General features: G+C 46.0%; 1 protein-coding gene across 1 annotated transcript in view; it reads left to right on the top strand.

Annotated features, from left to right (window-relative positions):
- JMY (junction mediating and regulatory protein, p53 cofactor) overlaps positions 1-13,596 on the top strand; it is a 748,581-nt gene that overhangs the window by 581,849 nt on the left and 153,136 nt on the right. The window lies entirely within an intron of this gene.

Raw genomic sequence — 13,596 nt, 5'->3', positions numbered from 1 at the left:
GTGTTGCGGTCGTTGTTGTTCTCCAGGTGGAAGTTGAGGTCCCCCAGGAGGATGTAGTCAGCGGAGGGGAGGGCATGCGGGCTGACGAAGTCGGCGATGTCCTCGCTGAATTGGGTGCGTGGTCCCGGAGGTCGGTAGATCAGGGTGCCTCTGAGGGTGGTCTTCGGGTCGGTGTGGATCTGGAAATGCAGGTGTTCGGCGGTGGTAAGGGTGTTGTCGGTGCTGGTCGTGATACGGATGGTGTTTCTGTGGATGATGGCGATGCCTCCTCCCATCTGGTTGGCGGTGCGGTCCCTCCGGGTGATCTTGTAGCCCTCTGGGATGGCGATGGCGATGTCGGGTGCTGAAGAGGCGTTCATCCAGGTCTCCGTGAGGAAGGCAACGTCAGGGGCTGTGGTGTCGAGGAGGTTCCAGAGTTCGATGGCGTGTCTGTGGACGGAGCGGGTGTTGAGCAGGATGCACTTGAGGTGGGTGCTGCTGGTGTTCGACTTGGCGGGTGCTGGTGCGGGGCAGGTCCGGATGCAGGTGAACTTGCAGGCGTGGCAGCTGAAGGGTCCGTGGGTGCGTCGTGGTGTGGCTTGGTAGCATCCTGGGAGTCGACCGGCGTTGAGTGCGCTGAGGTTGGCGGCGGTGTACGTCAGGCGGGTCGGTCGGGGTCTTCGAGGGCCAGGGGTCCTGGCACTGGGCGCGGTCCAGGCGCGGACGGGCGTAGACGGGCTTACCTTTGGCGCGCCTTCGGCGCACAATCGGCGCGCCCGCTGCGCGTTCGCACGGTCGCCATATATGGCGAAGTGTGCGGGGGGGGCGGAGCAGCTGGGAGGCGGGAGCGAGGAGGGTACGCAAAGAAAAGGGGCGGGGCTAGCGGTGATGGCGGGAAGCGGGGAGCGGGGAGGGATGAGACGGGGGCGTGAAAAAAACGAAGGTGAAGTCAGGCACAAGTGGGGAAAGAAAACAAATCAACAGCAAACAGTACAATACAAATTAGCAGATCACTATGGCAACAACGGGGAGACGGGTGCGTGAAGAAAAAATGAAGGCGATATCAGGCACAAGTGGGGAAAGAAAAACAACAGCAAACAGCACAATGCAATACAATACAAATTAGCAGATCACTATGGCAACAACAGACAGGAAGCTGGCACAGACCACGCCGCTCGATGTCAGGGGGCGTGGTCACGCGGCGGAGCCGGGGCAGCGAGGCAGAAGGCGGGGAGGCACACGCAGCAGCTGGTGGCCGTGCGGCGCGGGGGTGTCCCAGAACTGGGTCACACTCACCTGCGTCGCACGGTCGCCATATATGGCCAAGTGCGCGGGGGGGGGCGGAGCAGCTGGGAGGCGGGAGCGGGGAGGGTACACAAAGAAAAGGGGCGGGGCTAGCGGTGATGGCGGGAAGCGGGGAGCGGGGAGGGATGAGACGGGGACGTGAAAAAAACGAAGGTGAAGTCAGGCACAAGTGGGGAAAGAAAACAAATCAACAGCAAACAGCACAATACAAATTCGCAGATCACTATGGCAACAACGGGGAGACGGGTGCGTGAAGAAAAAACGAAGGCGATATCAGGCACAAGTGGGGAAAGAAAAACAACAGCAAACAGCACAATGCAATACAATACAAATTAGCAGATCACTATGGCAACAACAGACAGGAAGCTGGCACAGACCACGCCGCTCGATGTCAGGGGGCGTGGTCACGCGGCGGAGCCGGGGCAGCGAGGCAGAAGGCGGGGAGGCACACGCAGCAGCTGGTGGCCGTGCGGCGCGGGGGTGTCCCAGAACTGTCTCTTCAGGAGGTGCTGCAGCTCTTGAATAAAGGGGATCATATGACGACCTTGGATCTCCAGGATGCCTATTTTCATATCCCCATTCACCCCAAACACAGGAAATGTTTGCGCTTCAGGGAACCGTCGCATATTATTAATTCTGAGACTTGCCTTTCGGCCTTCGATTAGCACCTCAAGTATTTACCAAGGTATTAGCCCCGGTTGAAACTCATCTGAGACGAGCAGGAGTTCAAATATTCCCATAGTTCCCATAGGCGCCTTCGATACAGTAAATCACACGGTGTTAATACAGAGACTGCGGGAGGTCGGTATTGAGGGCGCAGCGCTGTCTCTTCTCTCTTCATTTCTGGAGGGAAGGGAGCAGAGCTTATACTGGGATGGCCTTCAGTCCGACAGTTTCCATCTCCTGTGTGGGGTCCCTCAGAGATCATCGTTATCACCTACGCTGTTTAACATCTATGTTACCCCTCTGGCCAGACTCATCAGGAAGCATGGTTTCGCCCTAGTGTCATACGCGGACGATTCCTAGCTCATATTATCGACGACCAACCAATCAGATGACACAGCCGCCAGATTCCACTCGTGCCTGCTGGAAATTATGACCTGGATGAACCAGAGCTTCCTGAAGATCAACACAGACAAAACAGAGATCATTGAGTTTGGCCAAGGGCAACCCCCTTTGGAATAACTCCTGGTGGCCCCTGAAGGTTGGTGAATGCCCTCGCCCCGTATCCAAGGTGAGAAACCTTGGCGTGCTGTTCGACTGTCAGCTAAATTTCTCGGCCCAGGTGAACAGCCTTGCCTCATCATGCTTTTTCTTAATAAAGACCTTGAGAAAGATCTTCCCTTTTATTACGTCAGAGCTACGTAAGACAGTGGTGGTGGCGCTTCTGCTGCCCAAGCTGGACTACTGTAATGCCCTACTGCTAGGGATAAACAAGGCTCTGTTGAGTAGGTTACAGTCCTTGCAGAATGCCGCCGCGAGACTGCTTTCGGACATTCCTAGAGATCAATCTATTGCAGCGGGAATTAGAACTTTACATTGGCTCCCCATACAACAACGTGTGGAATTCAAGGCGTTATGCCTGGTCCATAAAGCCGTCTTTGGGGGAGGAGCCAAGGATATCCAGAAAATATTGACTCCCTACATTCCCGGCTGTGTCCTTAGATCTAGCACCCTGAGTCTTCTTCAGGTGAGCAGATCAAGAGAGTTAGGTGGGGAGGAAGAGCCTTCTCAATCTGCGCTGCAGGACTCTGGAACAAGCTCCCTCTTTCCCTAAGATCTGTACCAGACCATCAATGCTTCAGGAAGGTCCTGAAGACATGGTTGTTCTAGGGGAGTTTTCGCTTAAGACTGACTCATCCCCACACTTACCAGCGCCAAGACGCTACGGCATTCGAGCGCTTTAAAAACTCATATCCTATCCTATCCTATCCTATAGTTGGACGATTGTCTTAATGAAAGCAACCACTTTATCAATGGCAAACAGACATACGCAGATGTGCCTATCTCTATTCCATTCCCTAGGGTTGTCAATCAACTATCAAAAATCTCATCACAGGTGAGGCAGGAGAAGGTCCACAACCTAGCACATAATCTCCTGTTTCAGTACGAATGTACAATACTATACGGGGAATGCTTTCTTCATGTATACCCCTCATACCCAACTGTCGGTTATGCATGAGGTAACTACAGGAGAAGCTGGACTGCCAGTAATTGCAGGTCACTGGCTTCTTCGAAGATGGTGTTCATATCACTGATGAAAGAACCTCTTAGATGGTGGACACACATACCTAATGTCTCCACAGGGCTCTCATTTCTGACTCGACTTACCGCAATATGTAATTACAGCAGAAGTCTCCCTCAAGGGTTGGGGAGCCGATCTACAGGGCTTTACAGTCAGGGGCAAATGGGACGCCCAACAAAAATCTCTACATATTAACCAGTTAGAGGTCAAGACCTTGCTCTAAGGTCTTTACTTTAAAAAAAATCAGAAGCACCAGTGCTAATAAGAACCAACAACTCTACACGCATGCACTACCTTAACAAGCAGGGTGAGACAAGATAGACTGCACTGTCTCAACAAATATGAACATGGACAATCCAACACAATATAAATTTGACAGCGTAACACGTTCAAGGAATTTCCTATGCTTTCACAGATTCTCTGAGCAAGGACTAACTCCCACAGCCACTAGTGGAAGCTGCATCAACCAACTATGGGCCACCTTTTTCATCTTTGGGGCAAGCCAAATTTGACTCTCTTTGCGACCAACCAGAACCGCAATTGCCAATACTTTGCCAGTTGGTAACCCCAACAGGGATTGTGGGGGAATGTGTTTTTGATACAATGGTCAAAGATGTATGCTTACACATTTTTCTCATATTCTTTTAATCCCAAGAGCACTTAGAAAAATAAAAAAGGAACCTTGTCGGATCCTTCTCATAGCGCCTAGGTGGCTCCATAGGATTTTGTTTACAGAACTCCTTCTCTGAGTGAAAATCCATTCAGTTGCGACCAATACCGAAAGGTTTGACAATAAATCAGGACCAGGTCCATTGTCCACATCCAACGTCTCTTATATTATTGGCCTGTTTTCTGAATACCATGAGTTTGCTGGGTTAGCCATCTCTCCAGATTGTCGGGAAGTCCTGCCTAGTGCAAGAGCACAATCCACAAACAAGACCTACAAATTTAAATGGAAAATAATTTGTCACTGGTGTTCTGACTCTGAACTTCATCCTATCCAATCATCACCAGAGCAAATACTTCTGCATCTCCTGCATCTGGCTAGATCTGGTCTCTCATTCTTCTAAAAAGGTGCACCTTGCCGCACTATCTAGATTTTAACTAAACAATCCTGCACCATCTCTCTTATCCTCAAGAATCACAAAACAGTTTCTTAAGGGATTATTTAGGATATTCCTGCCAATAAGACTGCCACCACCATCTTGGCATCTCAACATTGAATTACCTCAATTAATTCAGCAACCGTTTAAGCCCATTTGTAAGGCTGAGTTGAAATGCATCTTGTTGAAGACATCTCTTCTCCTAGCGCTTACATCAGCCAAACTAGTAAGTGATATTCAAGTTTTCACTATTAAGCAGCCTTTCCTTCAGTTCAGAGATGATTGTGTAATCTTTTGTACTAATCCAATTTTTATTCAAAAGGTCCTTTTGGACTTCCATTTAAATTAACCGGTCATTTTGAAGACTTTTTTCCTTATCCCCAAACACCAGCAGAGAGGTCCTTACATTCTCAAGATCTGAAAAGATATATCAAGTTCTATTTGCATAAGACTGTCAGAATAGGCAAAGCAGACCAGCAGTTTGTGGCATATGTTAACATCAGGAAAGGATATCCTGTTATAAAACAGACTATAACATGATGGATATCACCAGCCATACAGTTATGCCATCAGCAAGCAGGAAAAACATTATCGACTACAGCTAAAGACCACTCTACCAGAGCTGTCTCCACCTCAACTGCTCTCTTTGCCAGTGTGCCCATACAACCAATCCACCGAGCAGCACCCTGGTCTAACAGGCACACTTTTACCCAGCATTATTGTCTGGAAGCTGCAGATAATGCTGACGCTCCTGTAGGACTAGCGGTTCTTCATAATCTCTTTCAATGAGGTGAGCCTCATACTTCCCACCTTCCTATATGCTTCATTATAATATATAGTTCTATATATCTTCATGTATAAATATATTCGTTACATGTTTATCTTTTTTGATGTGTATAAACATATATATATTTTACCACTGTGAAACTGCTAACTATTCTTATTTACGCCTGTGAATCTATGAAAGATCCAATACTGGAGAAAAAAATAAGTTACTTACCTGTAACTGTGGTTCTCCAGTATTGGTATCCTTCATAGATTCACATGCTGCCCACCCTCTTCCCCATAGAGGCCTCCCTAGCTCCTGCATAATTAGAATTCTCACTTGTGCTTGAACATCTGAGAGCCTGGAGCCTCTGTGGTGAGGGTTCTAAAGGGTGCTGTCACCTGATTGGCTGGACTTTGGGCCATTTCTAATGACGTGCTATTATAGTGATTTTTTTTTTCTCCATTAACTTCAATGTTAAGGTTCTTGCTTATTGCTTTATATGTACCGTGGGACCTCCACTTCGACGACGGGGAATGATTCAAGCATGTGAATCTTTGAAAGATACCAATACTGGAGAAACACAGTTACAGGTAAGTAACTTATTTTCATTCGTAGCATGTGTTGGCTGCAAATACACATGCAATGCATTTTTCTGCCATCTAGTGTTGCACTTTGCAAGTTGTTTTTCTCGAGGAAGCTTTATGATCGACGTCATGCGTCGTTTCTCCTCCCCCATGAGGTATTGCATATGTCGAACGCTTTGTTCCATCAGGAAGTTTTTTCCTTCCATCAGGCTTGGACGGACTAAGTCTATGCTGTTCAGAATTCGACGCCACACCACCTACGGAAAAATGATGGCAATCAGAATTGACTTCTACACTGGGGAAAAACTTCCCGGAATCAAAACATAGTCAACCGTTGAGAATGATCGTCTCCAGGTGATGGACTCAAAGAAATAACTCTTCAGATGGTGCCCTTGGTGCAGAGCCAAGTATGCACATTCCAACACACACGACGTTCGTAACTTGTGCCTCTCTCCGGAACACAAGGAAGAACAGTGCACCGCTTGTGCGTTGTTCAAAAATAAATAAACTCTTCGAAAACAACGAGATTGGCTTCTCACACACACTTTGGAGCATGCAGTTGAGGCAGATTTCAGCGGCGACATGTACAGCGAGGCCAGCAATCCAACAGAAAGAGAAATGATCATAGCCAGCCCACACTACACCCCGTCTGAGATATCTTCTATGGAAGAACAAGCTTTAATGCAGCCCAATTCACCGGCGCCGATCACCGACTCGGGACTGATGACCAAGACAACGCCACGTAGCGGGAGTACTACTCTTCCCCCCCACCCCCTCCATACAAAGAAAATAATACACCCACCACATGAATACATCCCCATGGTGCGCCACAACCTTCAGGTTCATGTCAACACCGTGACCAAGCCTCGGAGCCGAGAAGGTATGAGAATATTCTCGATCCTGATCGGGTGGGCAGGCAACAATAAGGGGGCGGTTCCGAAACGCTTACGACTCCGAAGTGTGCATCAGTGCCTACCAAGCCTTTGACACCAAGGTATCTCTCGGAACCAACAAAAACATTGGCACCTAAGAGTTCTACGAAACATCCATCAGAGCAGAAAAACCCTTCGGAATCGAGTAGAATGAAGTCGACAGTTTCAGAACTGAGTTCTGACAAACACCATGGACACTCTTCTAAACAGAAGAAAATCCAAGAATCTACCATTTCAAAGCTTCAAACTGTTTCTAAACACCCTTTTTCAGCACACAAGAAACAGAAAACACAAAGTACTAAACCCACTCAAGATCAAGGGTTAGTATTTGAGGGACTGCAACATTTTATGTAAGAAAAGAGGCTGCAAAAAGAAAGGCAAAAGAACAACAACTTCCTCATCTTGTAAAAACAATTGTACCACAAGAAACTAGGACCACAAGACAAATAATTTTTAATTTACCTGTTTCACCTCAAACTCGATCACCATTTCCATAAGGAGAAGAAGAGGGAGAAATATAGGACACTGATTCCCTGGTCACACAACATACTGATGACACACCTGACCCATGGGAAGACATAGATGTGGTTCTGCCAGATTCAGATATGGAACCACTTGTGCCTACAAAGCATTCTCCCCCAGATGACACTTCATCCTGTCATAGCGTCATACAAAGAACTGCTGCATATCATAAGCTCCCAATGCATTCAACAGAAGAAGAAAGGGACTTTCTCATTGAAACACTTTCACAAACAGAACATACTGTCCAATATTTGCCTATGATTAGATCTATTGTTAATGTTTCGAAAGAGGTGTTCAAGGACCCAGTCAAATCAAGGGTCCTAACGCAACGCATTGAGAAAAAATATAAACCCTCACCAAACAACCCAATCTACATTCCAAGCCCTCCCCCGGCAGATTCCCTTGTAGTTACCATTGCTAGGAAGAGAGTAGCTGCACAAGGCACTGGAGAGGCACCTCCTCCAGATAAAGAAAGGAGAAGAATTGACGCAGCTGCAAAAAGAGTTGCCACAGGACATGCTTATCATTGGGGTATTGCAAATTCTGTGCACATGCTTTAACGTTACAACAGAGCAACCTGGGATCAAATACAGAACCTCATGCAACATCTTCCAGAGAAGTATAGGATAAAGGGAGAAGATCTGCCTAATGAGGGTAAATTCATTTCAAACGCTACCATCAAATGTGCCTTAGATGGAGCAGACACTGCAGCTAGTGGCATTAACACATCTATTATGCTCTGAAGCTATGTGTGGCTACGCATTTCTGGGCTCAAACCGAAGTACATCAGCATATTTTAAATGTCCCTTTTGATGGAGAACATATTTTTGGTCCAACAGTAGATGCGGAACTAAACAAAATGTATAAAAGACACCGACAATGCCAAATCAATGGCTGCTTTACAGACTACAGCACAAATACTGCCCTTTCGGAGGTACCTAGGTAGAGGAGCTGCAGAAACCTCTACAATAAAAAATACCTATTATTGGCGTCAACAGCAATAATACCATTCTACAGGGGCACGGATACCGTTGTGAATGCTACAAAAATAATAAGGGCAGAGGGAGAGGCACACCCAACAAGGGCACCTTCACCCCACAACAAAATACCTTGCTCACACTCCCCTCCCCCCCCCCCCCCCCCCCCACACACACACACAAACCATAAAACACGTTTTGGGGGGGAAGACTACAACACTTCCATCTGTTGTAGCAGAACATTACGTCAACAACCACCAAATATTCCACCAAAAAAGCAGGTGTTAAATTCACAACATCTACATCTGCTCAAGGAAGGCGTAAAGGCATTACTACAAAAGGGGGTCATTAGAATAGTCCCACACAAGTACCAAAACAAAGGAGTGTACTCTGTTTATTTTTCTTATACCAAAGAAAGATGTAACCCTAAGACCCATTCTGGATTTATGGCCACTAAGTCGCTAATGTTAAAGCAATGTTAAAGCAAGGCAATCATTCAGGCAGAATCTTTGCCCAGGCCCCCATTACAAATCAGATTTACAAATTAATTAAAAATCTCTCCCAGCCAACACATCAATCACTCAGTATATCACTCATTGGCGCAACAGTTACCTGTTCCAAGCGTGGTGCATATTTGTCTATTGTATCTCTTTTCCCATGAAAGCGATACACAAGGGTAGTAGACACATTGGCTACCGGACAAGCCAGATTATTTTTTGCCAGCCTGCTGAGCTCTGAGCATTGTCACATCTGCCCATACCAATAGCCCAATGGGTTTTGATCAGGTAGACCTCTTTTGGGTTATCCAGATAGTTTTGGACCATCCTCAAAATGATAATTGGTAAGGCTACTTGCTTGATCTCTGTTGCCATTGTCTCTGCACTTGAAACAAAGCCTTTGCAGTAGTTGGGTCTTATTCTTCTGTTGCTGGTGTTGTTGGTGATAATGGTGTTAGCTTTGAGAATACAGCACTGCCTGGAAGTTGAAGGCTGCCAGCCAGAACTTCTGCCCGGGCTTCAAACTTCCAGACGTTCTTCTTCCAGGTCTGTCACTTGGACAACAATACAAGTCCTGTAAAGTGGAGCATCCCCTTCTGAAAAGGGAATGAAAGTGGCTAGTATTTTTTTTTGTACCATGGATTAAGTATTGTGGCACATATGTACTTTTTTGAGGACACAATTCTTCTTTGCATCTTTGGATTAACAAACAAGTGAAGGATCAATCTCTGAACCAACTCATATGCTTCTTCGTTCACACAGCGAACTTTTATGCCTCCTTTTTCAACTGGTCCTGTAGCAGATGCAACAACTGGATTGCTTGACTCACCATACGGTCTTCCTTGCTGACTTTCCTAAAAGTAAGCAGCATTTGTGTCAGGCACTTGACTAGCCCCCATTTGTCCACCTTCATTGCCATGCTGTTCCTAGTTCTATCCCTTCCTCTTTGAAGGACATAGTCGGTGATCGGTGCTCAAACAGATGTTGCACCATGTAGTAGGTCGAGTTCCAGTGTTTTGGCACCTCCTGAATTAGGGTTTTAACAGATACTCTATTAGCATGCTGAATGATCATCAACTGCTTCAGAGCTTTAAAACAATTACTGAAGTGAGTGAAAATTCTTTGGCAGATTCCCAGTATGTTGCCAAGTATACTTTTTTTTTTTTTTTTGGTAAGTCCTTTTGGTAAGTCCTGTACAATCAGTTTGATGCGCTGTGCCAAGCACAGGACCCTGAAATATCCCCCATTTTCTATGGCTTTGACTATATAACTGATACAAAAAACAAAAAGATGGCCCCACACTGACTGGGACAGGGCACAACAGTAAGAACCAAGAGGTTTTCTCCCCTCATACAGTGATACGCTCACTTTCCACTTACCATTCACACCTCACTTATCACACAATCACTTTAATCCAGTACCACCTAAGTGTTATCCGGGTGCAGAATGTAATGTTATGTTGTATTAAAAGACATTTACAAGGTATATGTACCTACAGTTCAGTAGTAATCATGCAGGGCATCTACTTAAAAACAATTCTTGAAAATCCCAACACATTAAAAAGAAGAATTGATCTTAATTATACAGCGCAAATGATCAAATGTTTTGAAAAGGACCCCACAATAAACAAAAACCTGGAGAGAGGCAACATAAACTGATGCATTTCTATCAACAAGCTGATCCGTTAGATCTGTGGTGGAAAGTCCTTTATATGTTCAAGTTTCAAGATTACTTCATTTGCATAGTCACTGAAAACCATAGCAATGCAATAAAACAGCCAATAAAACCATTAATACACACAATAAACTACGCATGCATATCTGGTAGTGACGCCTTGCAGAATTAAATCCGCTGAAAAGTATATCAGCATAAAGCTTTTTTAGCTGCTTAGATATGATTAAAAAGGGTAGCATTATAGTTAAAAACCAGACTCTTCACATTTGGCCTAGTGTCAGGGCGGTTACAAGTTGCTCGCTGAGAAGAAAGTGCTTAAAGTGTTTTTAAAGTGCAGATCTCAGGTTTCCCTCCCAGCGTGATTCATTCAGCCTGGGTGAAGTCAGTCGAGACCAGGTGAAATGTTTGGGGCTGCCACCCACTAAAGTGCAAACTGCCCAGTAATAGATTGAGTTAAAATAGATTTAAGCGTGATTAATAAAACCCAGCGCCTTTTGAGCAAGCAAAATAAAAGTCATTAAGGTACATCAAGTTGAAGTTTGCATATTTGAAATATCATTTGGGGCGACATCTCGCTTGTTAGGTGAGGGTGCTGAGTTCACATGCATGAGTGTACGCTGCTATTAGGTGTTGGTTTGAAGCTTGAGTAGGTACCCTTTCCAAAGTCCCCGCAGTAGTTGGCCTAGTGTGTCTTCTTCGAGCGTCCAGACTTCTTCATCTGTCGGAGACTAGTGGCATTTTTTGTTCAGCAAGCATAAGGAATCTTACCAGTCTGCAGTTCAGCTGTGGGTCCACAGGATTGAAGCAGACCAGCACTGCTTGCCTCCATGAGCCAATTCCCCTCTGATTATGCGTTATCCTGAATTTCAACTCCCCGTTCTCAGATCACACAGATCAGCGTTCCAAGTTACGTTAACGCATTTCGGTGAAAAGACTATATTTTGGCTATAGTACTGCTTTTGTCTATGGCAACAAATCCAATTCTGAGATCTCTGGGCCGAAGCCATTCAAACACCTTGCTGTTAAACTCTTCAAAGATGTTTACAGCTGTACAGGATTTCTCCATGGTGAACATCGCTACTGTTGCATGCCGCTGAATGCCCTTAAAACATTCTTCAATGCGGAGACCTGCAGATAACTGTTGCCTAACCCCCATAAAACATACAGTGTGCAGTGATACACCTGTATTCAGTCACATGACAACTGGTCCACATCTCTGTCATCAGGTTGATAGTGTGGACAGCACTCTGCTACATAACGTGGGCAACCAGTTGCAGCACATCACGATGAAGCACTGGAACAGCAACTCTGGCAAAATAGGTCTGGCTGCGAACCTTCAATTTTAGGCAGACGGCTGCACCAAATTAAAAAAATCCCACTCCTGTCACAAAACAACAAGGGAGCCAGCTTCCCATTGTACAAACATGCCGTTGGGTGGTTGCGTCTGTAGGGTCCATACTGCCTAAACATGCCTCTAATAGTAGCTTGGAGTTTTATTTTTTGTCATGTCACTAACATAGGCGACTTCTGGAGAGAGCCAGGAGGTGGTAGATTTAATGTGTGTCTTGCAGGAAACACTGTATGCGGCGGTGTCTGCATCTGAGTTTTGTGCCATTGGAGGTTGCTGATGCGGGTGACGCCAGCACACTACAGGGGTCAGGAATGCTTGTGTGATGCCATCATCCTCTTCTTCCTGATAACCAACTTCTTCAGTCACTGTGAACTGAGTTGCTTGTCCTTTCTCATAACCACCATCAGCAGCTATCTTTTTAACCCCTTCGGTGCCACGCCCTTTCCCCCTCCTGTGCCGGGCGTTTCCCACGCGGGTGGGTTTCATGACGAGATAGTCTTGTCATGGGCACAGCGCGACCGTGCTCCATGACGAGACTATCTCGTCATGGGCACAGAAGAGGTTAAGGTGCTTGTTCCACCAGATTGCCTGATTTTTTTTCAGATGGGACTTTAGGCCTTTAGTCCCGAAGTGCAAACCTCACTTACCTCGATGAACACTTGCATGGCAAATGGAGCATATTGCAATGTTACCCTTCTGCTTGCTAATCGTAAAAAAGACCCAAACTGGGTAGGATAACTTTTTTTTTAGTCAGCAACTTAAAGCCTGAAGAACTAGAGGTAGGTGGGTGTGTTTTTTGCCTCTTTAGGGCATACTTCAACTGTGATAGTAGTGGATGCAGGTGTCAGGTGGGTTTTAAAAATATGAAAGCCGGCAGTGGTGGTGGAGGAACCACATCCCTCTGAGCTGGTTGAATGGGAGGTGGGGGTCATCTCTGTGTCTTCTTAGCCACCCACCATACTGGCAATTACTGACTTGTCATCACAGTCACTTTTGATAATTCTGAGGCTTTCAGGAACTTCCCTTTTCCTTTTTCTTTCGTGGTGGAACTCTGACTCGGCTGGGGTCCCTTCCATGTCCAGATCATCAGAAGGGGGTTTTGGAGACTATGATTGAGCACCCTTTCTTTTTGTTCATGCTGTAGATTGTGAAGCCAGTGGTTGAAGAGCAACATATTTCCCAGCAGAGAGCTCAGCCTCTTATTCTGCTCCAATTCAGGAGGAACTGTTTCTGGCTGCGGCTCCTGTTGTCCACTTTCCTGCGATGATTGGGTACTTTACTGCTGAGACAAATCTAGTTCAGACTCACTGCTAATCGCAGTGGCTGCCTCACCGGGACTTTGGCATGGGCTTGGGTTGGGGTTATGCAGTGTTTCAGGAGTGCTGCCTTTTGCGACAGCAGAGGACACAGGTGGTGTCATTCAGTGCCAGGCTTCCATCTGGCAGTACTGTGTGCAATTTCTTTTCTTTTGCACCTAAAAGTAAAACAAGAAAACAATTGTGAGATTTGCAGTTTGAATCTACAGACAGTATAATTTAGTGAGGTCATTACAACTAATTAACAATAGTGTATCCATCCCAAACCATGCATATAAACATAATATTTCATAATATATAGACTAAAAAGGTTACTTTAAGTGCCTCTAAGGCCTATTAGAC

The sequence above is a fragment of the Triturus cristatus genome, chromosome 2_1, assembly GCF_964204655.1.
Source record: "Triturus cristatus chromosome 2_1, aTriCri1.1, whole genome shotgun sequence".
In the NCBI taxonomy this organism is placed as follows: Eukaryota; Metazoa; Chordata; class Amphibia; order Caudata; family Salamandridae; genus Triturus; species Triturus cristatus.
This window is presented reverse-complemented; position numbering and strand designations above follow the sequence as displayed.